General features: G+C 30.7%; 1 long non-coding RNA gene across 1 annotated transcript; it reads right to left on the reverse strand.

Annotated features, from left to right (window-relative positions):
• Positions 1 to 1940: 1940 nt before the first annotated feature.
• On the reverse strand, positions 1941 to 4424 carry LOC143052681 (uncharacterized). Its single transcript, XR_012971206.1, has 3 exons — positions 4063 to 4424; positions 2987 to 3054; positions 1941 to 2535 (listed from the first exon to the last, which is right to left on the reverse strand). It is a non-coding gene; the product is annotated as an uncharacterized LOC143052681 (long non-coding RNA).
• Positions 4425 to 16411: the final 11987 nt, after the last annotated feature.

The raw sequence follows: 16411 nt of genomic DNA on the forward strand, positions 1-16411 counted from the left end.
ATTTAAATATATATATTTTACTCGGAGAATAGATCAGAATGATTATAATTACACATCGGCTTGGGGTATGAAGCCCCTTTTCTTTCTGTTTGGTATTTTTTGGCAAAAACAATTATGTATTGAATTTTTCTACGGACACTGTAGATCACTGTAGCTTTATCTACCAATAAAACATGACCTCCGTGTATTCGCACAACAGTGTGGGAAGTGTCGTTAAACACCATTCAATCAATCAGATAGTTCTTTGCATTCTATTTTGTCAGGTGAGGTGCCTCTCATGTTTGGGTTTTGCCACTTGTAACAGTGTAAACTTTTAGAGTGTACAATAAAATCATGAATCTTGCTCATTCTTCATAAATCATACAGACCCATACACTATACATTATTCAGTCGTTGGTCATAGTGGCAATCACACCATATATAAATGACAGCTTGAAATATATATTCAATGTCCTGCTTTTTCTATCTCTCAATAAATTTAATTACCACATGCTGATAGAAAACATGCTTTAAGAAAAATAGATGATGATTTCATAACAAAAAAACTTATGGTGCCATGGTCAGTAAGTATGGGACTATTAAATCAATTTATACCAAATATGATAGTGCAAGAGCTAATGGAAATTTTATTATATTTTAAATCCTGCAACATTGTTTTCACACATACCCTTTATACACCATGTACACATTCAATGAATATTCTGTGTCTCATTCAAGCATACTTAAAACTCCAAAATATGTATTTATTCTATGTATGTATATATGTACCATTATATCTCTGTAACTTATAAATTTGCAGAATATTTTCTTTTACAGCTAATTTCCTAAAGCTTGTAGAGTAAAACTTTGGTTGACTTGCTTGTCTTGTTTGTATAAATATTTACCCAGGCTTAAAGCTTAAAGCACTTAAGATTGTCATCTTCAAACAATAAATATAGGCAAACTTAAACCTGTAAATATTATAGTGAAATTCAATTGGATGTTATCTAAATTATTATTGTACAATATACAAACAAAGCAAGCAAGGTAACCTAAGTCTTGCTCTACATGCTTTAGGAAATTAGCTGTAATCTCTTTTTAAGGTACAGGAAACAGAAATATAGGTATATATAGGGTGTAAAGTTTATTTAAAGAATATATAATAATAATTTTGCAGGGTAAAGAAAAGATGCTATTTGAATAAAAATAATAGAGAAAAATTCTCATAGCAACTAATTGACAACCCCCTCACCCCCCAGTTCAGATCCCAATTAATGAATCTGTGGCCTAAATCTGTATAAATTAGAAAAATCATGAACTTGGACAACTGTTTTGATTATCTATATTTTATTAATATCAATATAATATATTATCTTTTATAATTGCAATGCTAACCATCAATGAGGTGTTTATTTTTAAGGATAAAACAGCATAAAACTAGCAGACGTCAGTTTAAATCATGTTGAACTGAATAAGAAAAGTTTTTATAATATTTATCATCAGTTAAAGCTTCATGTAATTAGATAATTGAATTAATATTGATAATTGCTCCTCAATAAGCATTATTTGGTACTTTCTGAAAAGGGGGTGTGAATGTTTTTGTAAGGGAATATATATATATGATCAGTGTCTGAAAACCTTAAAGTTTTTCATTTAACCCAAGTAATTTAAAATATACATTGGCTGATTGATTGATTTGAAATTGTGTATTAAATGCAGCTAACATGACTTATTTTACTTCATGTGGTATGTTTTTCAATGTGTCACAACTTACCATCATAACCAAATAACATAGATTTTTTTTTGTTTTTGTTATAAAACATGTTTCACAATCATTGAAATTAGGGAAATCCCGGAATGAGTGTTCCTATTGATGAATCTATATGCTAATTTGTATGTGAAAACATTTCATCATTCCTAACACTTTTGCTTTTGTTTCACATTATTATTAATAAACACTATTAATGATTTTGATTTTAATATTCCATGGAGCACAGCTAAATATAATTTATCCACTGAATGAAATCACAATTTGTACACAGTGACACATTTATGAAGTAAAAGTTCTGTGAAACATCCTCTCCTCAGTGATCATAATTAGGACACAATATCACATATGTATTCCACTTTCTTATAAATTTTTCCTTTGTTTGATCATGAACTAACACATGTTCCAGAATCATTGCAGTAAGTTATTCATTCATTTCAACATATTTCCTTTTCCTGAACCTGCTTTTTCATACAGTAAATTTTTTCTCACTTTTTTTTAATACAGTCAATTAACTTCTAATTTGTATTCCTTTTAGCACAGTTAAAACAGTCTTGATTCCATTAATTTTGTCACACATATGTATAAGTAAAGAGTTGTCTTTTCAGGAAAATGAATTTTCTCTTTATATCTCATGTACAGGAATCTGATATGAAAATAATATCCTTGTTTGGGTATCATTTGTTGATCTTCCTTAGAATGAAAAGTGCAGTCCTTGTGTCTTATTCATTTTATCAATTGTGCTATTGTATTGGAAGTAGCCATTGTTTCTCATTCATCTTAAAATCCTGCAAAAAAAAATGATATTATTATACACAATATAATTAATTTATAAGCCCCATTGCTATATATATGCATAATATCTATTACTTCAATCATTGAACTTGATTTATATAATAATATGCTCTTAATGTGCCCTGTTATTAATATTTTGAACATAACAATTATCTTATTTATATTCTTATTCTGATACAAAAAGAGAACTTCAATATAATCAAATTTTAGTAAGCTTAATAGCTATAGCCCTTAGTATCAGCAGTGGTTGGTAAAACTAATAGTAAACTTACATGTTTGTAATAAAATAATTGCCATGCTTGTTTACTTTCTTAACACATAAAGATAATAGACAGAGTAATCTAAACTCATAAGCAATTAATCTTAAAATAGCTTTCATATCACTTCATGTGACTAAAAAATATTAAAGTGTCAGTAACAATAATATAATATTTGAATGCTTACATCAAAATGCAGACTTCCTACATGTCAACTCACTTGGAAGCAGTAAAAAAAAACAGTGAATACAAATTCTGCAAAAGACAAATATAAAATTGCATAGTCAAAACTTTAAAGCAATAAACACACCAAAAGTTTTTTGTTAAACATGTAGGAAATAGGCAATAAAGGAGATACTTAAAAAAAACTGTTAGGTATTTAATCTGTATGATATTGAAATATGTACATCAATGTAGATTGACACCTTTTAAAGTCACTTATTTGGATTAGCAAATCCTACAAGTAATCAATAGTCTTTATGTCAATTGAATGAAAGTGGTGATCAATTTAAAATTTTCATGTCTATTACTAAAAATTAAATTGGATAACATATTAACTGAGATGAGCAAATTCTCTCATTTTGTAAAATCTCAGTAGCCTGATAACTGAAATATAACTTTAATAATAGTACATTTTATTTGTTTGAACATGCATTTATAAATTCTGGTATTTTTTTATAAACTTAGAAATGACAATGGATATATAAATACTATTTGTGAAACAAATCCATGTTTTATTTTAATAAAATTTATGCTTAAATCACAATGAAAAAAAAATAATTCTGAATTGAAACAATGTCATTCTCTGTTTAAAATGTAAAAACACCAACACTGTTCATTTGCGTAGGTGGTGTATAAAAGTTTATACAAAAAATGACTAAGCTTAAGGATAGGTAGACTGGGTATGATAATATAGGGGGTGCACCCCTTAGTTTACTACCAAAGTAAAAAATGAATAGTTTTAATTTATTGCATACACTAAACCAAGGGGGAATTAAGGGGGGGGGGGGGTTGTAATTATTATGTAACAGTTAGCTTGGGAAAAATCAAGTCTAATAAAACTAATATTAAAACAATCTTTCTCCGAGCATTGTTTCCATTTAGCTAACTTTATTGATTCGTTGATTGATTCATAGGTCAACGGTTTTCGTCGTCGGTTATCCAAATAAATGACGAATTATAAATGTTTTGATTCACTTCAACAAATTCAATAAGAAGAAATGGGTACCGGTGATAAAGAGTTACAATTTACAACGTATTTACCTCAAAATGTATGCTAAATCCACCTTTCCATTGTGATTTCCATGTGCCGACTTCTGTGACAAGGTGCTCAACAGCTGATAATAATGACTGTGACGTGACAAGCTAAACATTGACGTTGATGAATCTTAGTTTTTGGCGATTTTCTTACTTAAAACTGTAAGTGTTCAAGGGAACAATGATCATGTATGAAGATATTGTTAATGTCGCAATGCCGTTGTCGAAAAACAACAAGTTGATAAATCTTTGACCTCGGTGAAGCCAAAAAATCACCACTCTATAGCAAATTCTCCCAACGTCCGATTTAGCCAATCAAAATTCGTATAGTTTCGAAAATGACGTAATAGATGAGATTTCGATGCAATCACCAAAAATTGTAAAATATTATTTGAAACCGCATTAACCTACCCGCGTGGGTGTCCATTGCTAAACAATTCTCGTCACTCACTTTATAACTATATTACTTGTTATCCATATTATTTGTAGTATTCTAAACAGCATTTAATAATATGCAAAACAAGCTTGTTTAATCAGATACAAATTGAATATATTTATTTCAACAAGTTAACAAATATCTCTAGAAAACAATCTTTTTTTACGATTACCTCCATTTCGTAGCAACCACGTAAAACACACGAGACATTTATTTTCAGATATCAAATAGCAACAACGTAAAACACACGAAACATTTATTTTCAGACATCAAAAGAGCTCGGAGAAATCAACAAAATTAAAAATAAAATAAAAACTCCCGAAATCAGTTACGAAATTTCAACCTTTGATTAGACGGTTGCGAGAAAAACGTGTAAACTAGAAATGGCAAATGCGTGGTTTGAGAATGAACCGAATTAAGCACATTTTTTCCTAGTGTTTATTTACTTAATAATTCATGTAAGTTGCAGATTTATTAGAATGTTTAACTACGGCTTTATCTAAGTGGTTGTCACACGGAACAGCAAAACAAACGTCAAACTCACCCTCGCTTCAGTTTTTCAATGGCCGTATTTGTCCTATTAGAATCGAAATAATTCATGGAAGTCATGGATTTGTTGGAATTAAACACATGCTCTGGGCCGTGACGTTCGAATTTTATCCTGAATATCACGACCCAGGCCATGTGTTAATTTCCAACAAATCTATGACTTCCATGAATTAATACTTAATTGAAGTAAAGACATAATCATTTTATTTGATATATACTTTAACGGATGTGACGGATCTTGCGCTGCAAGTAATTTCAATGGATCTTTCTTCTTTTTGCGATTCCTAATGTGGAATAGGTTTGTTTATTTATTTCTGTTGGTTGTTTACATTTTTCAGTTTTAGAATCATTTTAGGATCTCTTGTTTAGTTGGATTAGCATTCAAATAATTCTGTTCAATTGTCATTTGCTGGTAAAAATGATGCTTTTGTTATTTGAAAATGTTTACGGTTTCTTCTGAAGCGGTTACACATGTTTCAGCTATATATGTCCGAAGTTTTTCATGTTTTCGGACAACCGTTCCTGGTGTTAAATGATTGTTGTGTTATATTAATAACTGTTTTATTATGTTTTAGTTATCTCTATGGGTTTGATCTGTATTATTTGAAATAGTATTCATGAGTTTGTTGTCCTCTGTTATGTAAAAATCGAATCTTGATTTGGGGATGTACAGTAGGTGGTTTCTGCCAAACTACCGATCATTAACACGAAAACGGTTTGACGATTTTTTTCAAGTTATGATTAAGATTGGTTGAATTTCACCTGTTGTTTGTTAAATTATACAAACAATATTTTTAACTTTGAGTTTTAGCTGGCCCAAACATTTACGTGTCATTCAAAGTATAGTATAAATGAAGTACGATTTAATTTCTGTTCCTTTTTTTCAGACGTAACAAGAATCGGTATGTATTTTATTGTGTTTTGTGTTGCAACTCTTATGTCTTTACATATTTTTATACATTTATTTTGTCTAAATATTAATGAATTCACACTTCAACCATTTCTAAGATATGCTATAGAAAGCGCGGACAATTGCCGTTTTAGAATTTTTGATATATCCCAATCGCACGTAATGTATAGATTTGATGAATTCAGAAAAACTATGACATTTATAGTTTGATGGCGTTTCGTTTTGCCTAGTAGTATGTTACTACATGTATATACGGTACATATAAATATAAAAAGAGTACTTAAACATAACTGATGTGTAAAGGCATAATATATCTTTATTGGTACTCCTTTTACTAGTTCATAGTACAACTAATTGTAAGATTCTTGTGAAATATGTGGATTGTGATTGCTACATTTATTTTTGTGCCGATGATACTGATATCCAAAGCTTAAACAGTAATATGACGTTGTTATAAATTGCCTCATGACTGCAGAAAAGTGTACATGTACTGATCACCAAGTGTTAGTCAACAGTAATGGTAAGTGATGCAACAACAACTAGACGCATTTCTTTGAATGTGACAAATTCTCTTTTTGTTTTGTTTTTTAAATTGAGGTTTCCTTCAAAAATAAAAAAAAGGAACGAAGGAAAGCAGATGATATTGAGTATTACAAGGTATCACCAGCACACTAGTCAGCATTTCGTTGTTGGCATGAATATCAATTATACGGTAAATTTTATAAATTTCCTGTTATAAAACTCTGAATTTTTTCGAAATAGTAAGGATTTTCTTATCCCAGGAATATATTATCTTATGCCTTAATGCTCGACAACTGTGTACTTGTTTTGATTTACAACTACTAGTATTTTGATCTGAGCGTCACTGGTGAGTCTTGGGTAGACGAAACGCGCGTCCGGCGTATTAAATTGTAGTCCTGGTACCTTTGATAATTATATATATACATATATATATATATACAACTCGTCTAAACATCAACCCAACAAAGTTAGATCTGTAAATTTGCTTTCGCAAATTTTTGGTTCTTCCCTCGCCGGGATTCGAACCCATGCTACTGTGATATCGTGACACCTAATCGCCTGCACTGCATCCGTCCCGCTAGACCACACGACCCCATGGGCTCTCAAAAAAGAGCTTTCGCTGGCCGTGTGTTACCTTTCCTCGTCAGTTTTAATCTAGCGGCGTACTACAGTACATGATATATAAGGCATGAAAATGTTATTGTTACAGATCAGCTAAATTATCTATAGTAAAGGATCCTACAAATTAATGTAATATACAGTCACAGAAAATAATTATATTTATAAGTACGTCTGAGTCAGTGATATATAAGGTAAATTCAATAAGATTCCTGTTACAAAACTCTAAATTTTTCGAAAAACTAAGGATTTTCTTATCCTAGGAATAGATTACCTTAGTCGTATTTCGCACATTTTTTGGGGAATTTTTTGTCAACAATGCTCTTCATTTCAGTACTTTATACCTATTTTGATCTGAGCGTCACTGATGATTTTGATGTAGACGAAACGCGCGTCTGTCGTATTAAGTTATAATCCTATTACCTTTCAGTGGCGTAGCCAGGGTTGAAACGATGTGGATGCGAAATTGTCGGCGAGCGGAGCGAGGCGAAAAAATTTTGGGACCATATTATGCAGAATTTTTTTTTTTTTTTTTACATTTTCCCATTTATGCATGAGTATTCCCCTAGAAACCGACACTAGTTAGATTTTTGTTTAATTTCAAAATACCAACCAATATATATTCATTTTCCAACAGAATTTTATTGTTTTCTCGAAAGTACCTTCAATCAATTCAAAAATATTTAATGTTAAAGTTTCACACTTGACATCACAAAAATATAACAAGTACAGCGGCACCTCTGTTCATGGAACTTCGAAATATAGGAATCGCAGTGATCCTCTTTCTCGGAATATAAGCCTCACAATGTTTTTTTTTTTTTTTTATTAATTGTCTTAAAGCGTTGCAGTGGACATGGAAATACCGGGCGGCCTGCGTCCGTCTGGTCTTGTTAGCACTGTTATGTATACAATTCCTGCCAGCTTTTTGTGAAACTTGTATCATCAGCAATGTCTCAGTTGACAATTGCGAAAATAAGTCCTGATCATGTTTTTTGAACCCATTGGAAATATAAATTATGACTGAAATCCAATTGCATTTGTTCTGAAGCTGTTATTTCTCTCCAGATATTTTGTATCTTCGATAAATAAAATAAGTGTAATGCTGGGACATAGGAACTCTTTTCTTAAAAATAAAATTAAAATATTTGTAACTAGATGGAGAAGGTATTTATTAGCAAAGAAATGATAACACTCCATTATACAAATACGGTTTTTATCACGTTGTCTTTCGCATCACAGAAAACGTTATCAGGATATGATGGTTTAGTTGTCAACTTGCTCAATTTCAGACTAAACATGCGGATTTGTTATAACCACCCTCAATGTTTGTCGCAGCCGACGACAAGCTACGACGTAGACTTTTCACGAAAAAGTAGAGAACACCTTTTTTGCGATTTATCCATCTTGTTTACATACACTAAATGATCCTATAGGAAAGACCACTCATACTGCTTCGTAAATGATTGGACGACATTTTCAAATCCTCACCTTTGTATCTGCTGTGAACACATGCAATCATATATTTATTAAAAAAACTTTTTTTTTGCCAAAATGATGTGGATGCTTGAGCATCTGAGCATACATGCAAGCTACGCCACTGCCTTTGATACTATTCACAGTTTAAAACTATAACAACACATGATCATATATATGTAGGTAAACAGTTAGGAAGGAATCTTGGAAATCAAACGATGCATACAATAGCAAACGTGTTTTATTGCCAGACAATTATATCTTTTTTCCAAATTGTATGCTTATTGTATACTTGTGCGACGTATTTAAAAGATAAAATCTGAAAAATGCTGAACTCCGAGGATCATTCAAAAAGGAAAGTCCTTAATCAAATGACAAAATCAAAAGCCCAACCATACCAAATACATCAAACGAAAGTATAAAGCACTGTAACAAATGTCATATTCCTGACTTGGTTAAGGAGTTTTCCTATGTGGAAAAGGATGGATTTTACCCGGTTTGATAGCTAGTTAAATTTTCATTTGTATGACAGTCGCATAAATTTTTTTTATATTGATAACGCCGTGTGAACAAAACAAACAAACTTAGGTATTATTGTTTTGGCTAAGCTTATTTATCTCAATACACATTCATAGTTATGGTCATTCGAAGTCTGAACCTCTTTGCGTTTAAAATATGCAAAATGAACAAGGAATACTTCTTCATTGTTCAACATTTACTTATCATAAATATCATTTTATTGGTATCAATACACATTAATAGTTCAAACAGTTGTAACTTTCTTATAAAAATAATTGATTACGATTGCTAAAATATTTCTTCGATGACACTGTTATCTACTGATCTCCTTATATAAAGAGTTGAAGCTCTCCCAAACAGTTTTAGTATATGTCATGGCTAGTCAAAGTTGACTTATAACTACTGAATAAACGTATAGAAACAAAAACACATATTTTCATTTACGTTAAGATGTTAAAAGTATTTTGCCAAATCTTATCATAGATGAAAAACTATCTGTACTGTAAGCAATTTTTTGTTTAATTATCTTAACTGATGTCACAAATGCACAATGTAAAAAAATCTGGTTCTTCTTCTTGAATGTGGAAACTTATTGTGAAATATAAAACTTCATCAATGATCAGAAATACAATACTAGTTAATTTGACCATATACATTTCACCATCTCTTAAGGGATAGAAACACCATTGACATATTGTACAACATATTTTTAGAGACAGCTCTGTAACAAAAGGTTTATACCCATAGGAAGTTTTGCATTGACCTTGGGAACAAATGACATTTAGAAAAAGATATACGATCAAAGGTCAAGGTCATGTTAGTTTTACCCCTTTTATTGTTTACAAAGCTTTTCAAAGAACTCTGAAGCTCTATGCATGCATATTTTACAAAATAAATAAAGAAAACCTCTACATTGATTAAGAGTTCAAGAGTTACTTATGATCAATATAATTTTGTTTCATTCATCATCGCGGATTCAAAAAGTGTCATAAACAGTATCTTCATGTAGTAGCTAAAGTAACACACTGAGTATTTTGACATTTTTACTATTACACAGAAGAATTTACTCTTTCGTATTAGCAATGCACAACATTAACGAAACAAGGTTGCGCATATTTTTAGTCGTAAAGTAAATTGTAGTATGTTACTTCATAGGATACATTTAAAATACTAAGAAGAGTAATTAAACATATCTGATTAGTAAATGACACTTTATATCTTTACAACAAATTGAAGTTTTTAACGACCTTGACTGGCTATACAGCCCTTGTACGTTTGGAAGGAATATACGAAATTAAACAATGTATAAAATAGTGCCACACAAGTACATTTTCTTATCCCAAAAAATATTCCTAATTTATACTTGTGCAACGTATTTAAAAGATAAAATCAGAAAAAATACTGAAGTCCGAGGAAAGTTTAAAAAGGAAAGTCCCCAATCAAAATGACAAAATCAAAAGCCCAAACATAACAAACACATCAAAGGAATATATAACAACTGTCATATTCATGACTTGATTAATGATTTTCTTATGTCAAAAATGGTGGATGAGCCACCTTGCATTTGAAATAAAATATACGATCAAAAGTGAAGTTAATAATAAGAAATCATGTTAGTTTGAACCCTATGTAAAGCTTTTCAAAGAACTCTAATCTCTATGTGTGCATAGTTTACCAAATAAATAGGAAAAACCTCTATATTGTTCAAGAGTTACTTATTATGAACATAATTTTGTTTCATTTAACACCTTGGATTCAAAAAGTGTCACAAACAGTTTCTACATGTTGGAGCTAAGGTAACAACATAAATCTTCTGAAAAGTAACTCATAACTCTTTATGCGAAACAAGGTTGTCAATATTCATACTCGTTAGGTTAATTATAGTATGTTGCTTCATATGATACTAGAATACTAAGAAGAGTAACCAACCATAACCGATGTGTAAATGATATAAATCATCGTAAATGATACTACTTACACTCATTCATCCTCCATATAATTGTAAGATTCTTGTGAAAATATTTGATTGTGATTGCTAATTGTGTTTTGTTTCGATGACACTGCTTTCCAAAGCTTAAACAGTAAGATGACGTTGTAACTAAATTGACTCATTACTGTTGAAATGTAGTACTTGCCATAAAGTGTTAACCATCAGTAAAAGTAAATGATGCAACACAACTGGACACTGTGAATGTGCCGAATTTTGATACGCACCTTTCGTATGCATGTTAAACAAGAAATCCTTATTACTGTAAGGGCCATATACGTTTTAATTTTTAACTTAATCGTAATATTTTCAGCTATCCCAAACCATTTATGTATCATTCAAAGATGAGTATGAGTGATGTAAGTTTTAATTTAGTTTTTTTTTCAGTGAGGAATTCAGATCAGGGTGATTATGTACTTTCCGAATTGATTTTCCTCTAAGTTCAGTATTTTTATGATTTTAATTCTTATTATGTTTGTCTTTTAACTCTAAAGTCTTTACGTATTTTGATTCATTTTTGTGTCTTTGAGAATTCAATAAAATATCAATGAATTCACACTTCAACCATATCTAAGAATTGATATAGGAAGCGCGGGCTTTTGGTGTTGTATAATTGTTGACATTTCTCAATCGCACGGTATGTAAAGATTTGATGGCTTCACAAAAACTATTACATTTCAAAACTATAATCTTGGCGTTTCGTTTTGAGTAGCAGTTTTCGGGATGATAATCGGTGTAAAGCTCTCATTCGATTTCGGACTTTTGAAAATAGGTAGACTACTGTTGCCTTTATTTAAAATCATATAATGTCTGAATGTTGTGCGATATGTATTTGAAATCTGTAAAATTATTTTCTTCAAAATTTGGTGCATGTAGTCTACAAGTGGCCTGCAGAATTTATGAATGGTATATACAATAATTGTTGTTGTGGATTCTCAAAACATTTTTTGTATTCAACATAAAAGTGTTGAGTCATACTAAATATATTTACATTAAGGCAAAAAACAATAATTCATAGAAATAAACTGAAATTACAGAAAGTGTTCATTACATATCAGCTGATTTAGTAACCCTTTCATCTGATTTAAAAAAAATATTGATGTAGAAAAAACCTATTGTTTTAACATGTGACTAAGTAATATGCTTGTTTGTCCTGTTTTTATTGATTTATAGCATACAGTAAAAACTGGTTAAGGGTTATAGAATATATCATACCCAAACACGGGGTAAAATGTAATGTAGGGTCTCAGCCATTTGGATATTCCTTGAAGAGACATATATTCAGTCTTATACTCGTTGATTTTAACATCTATTTTGATTTCCCATGAAAGGGATGGTCAACTGCCAAGACATGTCAATAAAAGTTTCCATTATAAACTGATATAATTAAGAAAATACAATTAGTATTTGTTAACCAACACATCTACGCTATATAATAAGTAAATGCAGCTATAAAACAGGAATGTCTTATCAATTACAGTGGTTGTCCATTGCCAAAACATAATCGTCACACACTTTATTACTATATGACATATTATCCATATTACCTGTAATATTTTAAAACGCGTTTCATAATATGTAAAACAGCTTGTTAATAGTTATCAAAGGTACCAGGATTATAATTTAGTACGCCAGACGCGCGTTTCGTCTACATAAGACTCATCAGTGACGCTCATATCAAAATATTTGTAAAGCGAAACTAGTACAAAGTTGAAGAGCATTGAGGATCCAAAATTCCAAAAAGTTGTGCCAAATACGGCTAAGGTAATCTGTGCCTGGGATTAGGAAATCCTCAGTTTTTCGAAAAAGTCAAAGTTTTGTAAACAGGAAATTTATAAAAATGACCACATTATTGATATTCATGTCAACACCGAAGGGTTGACTAGTGGGCTGGTGATACCCTCGGGGACGAAACATTCACCAGCAGTGTCATCGACCCAGTGGTGTAAATAGTTATCAAAGGTACAAGGATTATAATTTAGTACGCCAGACGCGCGTTTCGTCTACATAAGACTCATCAGTGACGCTTATATCATAAATCAGATACAAATTAATTTAGTCTGCAAAAATCAAATATGTTTATTTCAACAATTGAACAATTTTACCATAGAATCTCCTATTACGATTATCTCCATTTTGTAGGAACAACGTAAAACACACGAAACATTTATTTTCAGACTTAGATTTGTTTTGCTAATACATAAAGTTGTTGAGTTAATTTGTAATGGCATTTTGTGAATTCTTTAATGTTGAAACATATCCAGCATACAATAGTCTTACAAGCTTATCCTTTTTATCTCACCTTGCCCGAACCAAGTGATCTTTTCTCATCACTTGGCCTCCGGCGTTCGTCGTCGTATGTCGTCGTTAACTTTTACAAAAATCTTCTCCTCTGAAACTATTGGGATAACTCTAACCAAAGTTGACCACAATCATCATTGGGGTATCTTATTTACAAAATGTGTCCGGTGACCCGGAAAACCAACCATGATTGCCGCCATGGCTTATTTACAGATGAATCGGACAACCTGTTGTTAGGTTTCTGCACCTGAATTTGTAATTTTAAGGAAATTTTGCCGTTTTTATTTATTATCATGAATATTATTATAGATAGCGATAATCAGTAAACAGCAATAATTGCTTTCCACTGTTATTTCTTGGCAAAGTTCATTATATAGAATGATAATTGTAAGCAACAAGAATGTTCAGTAAAGTAAACACATCAATATCACCAAAACACAATTTTGTCATGAATCCATCTGTGTCCGTTGTTTAATATGCACATAGACCAAGGTGAGCATAGTATTTTTGGGAATGCGTATCCTAAGTACCCTTAAAACAATGATAATCTCAGTATATATTAATTCAAAGACGCGTGGTATGTCTCATATTCATAACACATTTATTTGTTTATAACTTTTTTTAAATGGAAAGACTTTGATAGATTTGAATTTGGTTGCGATTGGTGGTTTTTCGCAGTGGGCATATCTATCAGGGTAATGTTGAAATGCAGCAATACAACACAATTGGATTTGATAAAGTCTTGTGATATAAATAGCGTTTCCAAACTGATTTTCAATTTTGATTATTAGTTAATAAATGAATTTAGATTCCTATTTTGTGAGTAATAAGATAACAATATTTGGCTTAACAAGTCCAAGGAAGGTTTTCGTGTCTGTAAGACAAGGAGATAACTAATCATCAACTGTTTTGATTTTAAAGTTTATTCTATTTTTATTGTGTAATACATCAAATGTTTTCGTAAAATGCATGTTTACTTGTTTTGTTAATATCTTTCAATCGAAAAATGTCATTTCAATTAATACATGAAATTCATTGTTCAAGATTTAATTATCATCAATATCATTTTGTTTCGTTCATCATCGCGAATTCAAAAAGGTTCATAGACAGTTACAACATGACCCTAGCTATAAAAACAAAATGAGTCTTTTGAATATTGACTCATTACTCATTATGTCATATTTATTATCACACCATGTTTCTGTAAAGCACAACTTTAACGAAACAAGGTAACGCATATTTCTAGTCGTAAAGTTAATTGTAGTAGAATAACATAAGGATACTAAATAAAGTAATGAAACCTAACCGATGTGTGAATGAAATCTATATCTTAAATGATACTGCTATCAAAAGATGACGTTGTTTCTAAATTGGCTCATTACTGCAGAAAAGTAATATTTGTCACCAAGTGTTAGTCATCAGTATTAGTAAGTGATGCAACACAACTGGTCAACTGGTCAACTGGTCGCATTTCTTTTCTCATACAAATTAGTCTATTGCATACAAAACAAGAAATGTATATTACTGTAATGGACATATACAATTTTATTAAGAGTTTAAGCTGTCCCAAACAGATTAAGTATCATTCAAAGTTGAGTATGAATGACGTAAAATTTAATTTTTCCTTTGTTGTTTTTCAGAGGAGAACGATCTATTTGGTGAGTATTTTATTGTGTTTTTTTCTTGCAACTTTTATACTTTACGTATTTAAATACAGTAAATTTGTCTTTATTTCCCTTTTTTATGAATTCACACTTCAGCAAAGAAGCATGGGCATTTGCTGTTGTAAAATTTGTGACATGTCCTAATAGCACGTTATCTAAAGAGCTGATTAATTCACAAAGAAAGATTTCTAATCTGTTATATATATTTCGAATTCGTGAAAGTCATCTAATGACTATGCAATATCTTTATGGCTAGTCAAAGGTGACTAATAAGCACCGAATGAACGTATAGAAATTAAAAAAAAACGATTGTTTTATTTAACGTTAAGATGTTCAAGGTATTTTGTCGAATCTGATCATAGATGAAAACACTATCTGTACTGTAAGCAAGCGGTTTTTTTACAAATTTTTACTGATGTCACAAATGTACAATGTAGACAAATCTTCATCTTGAATGTTGAAACATATTATTGTGAATTTTTAAACTTCAACAATGATCAGAAATACAATACAAGTTGATTTGACTAAATTAAACAAATAAGTCAATATGATCAAAATGGTCAATTGACTCTGTAAGGAGTTTTTGACCGTTATAGTCAATTTTAAACAATTTTCATCATTTTAATAAAAAAAGTAATACATTTTTTGAAAACATTTTCCACTGTTACTTCTTGGCCAAGTTCATTATATAGAAAGATTATTGTAAGCAGCAAGAATGTTCAGTAAAGTAAACACATCACTATCACCAAAACACAATTTTGTCATGAATCCATCTGTGTCCGTTGTTTAATGTACACATAGACCAAGGTGAGCATAGCATTTTTTGGGGTGCGAATCCTAAGTACTCTTGAAAAAAAAGTAATTGTAGTATATATTACTTCAATGACGCGTGGTATGTCTCATATTCATAACACATTTATTGGTTTATAACTTTTTTAGAATGTAAAGACTTTGATATATTTGAATTTGGTTGCGATTGGTGGTTTTTCTCAGTGGGCATATCTATCGGGGTAATGTTGAAATGCAGCAATACAACACAAATGATCACAAATCGATTTGATAAACTCTTGTGATATAAATAGCGTCTGCAAACTTCAATTTTAAATATTAGTTAATAAATGAATTTAGATTCCTATTTTCTGAGTAATAAGATAACAATATTTGACTTAACAAGTCCCAGGAAGGTTTTCGTGTCTGTAAGACAAGGAGATAACTAATCATCAACTGTTTTGATTTTAAAGTTTATTCTATTTTTATTGTGTACTACCTCAAATGTTTTCGTAAAATGCATGTTTACTTGTTTTGTTAATATCTTTCAATCGAAAAATGTCATTTCAATTAATACATGAAATTCATTGTTCAAGATTTAATTATCA

This window comes from Mytilus galloprovincialis, chromosome 11 (assembly GCF_965363235.1).
Source record: "Mytilus galloprovincialis chromosome 11, xbMytGall1.hap1.1, whole genome shotgun sequence".
NCBI lineage: Eukaryota > Metazoa > Mollusca > Bivalvia > Mytilida > Mytilidae > Mytilus > Mytilus galloprovincialis.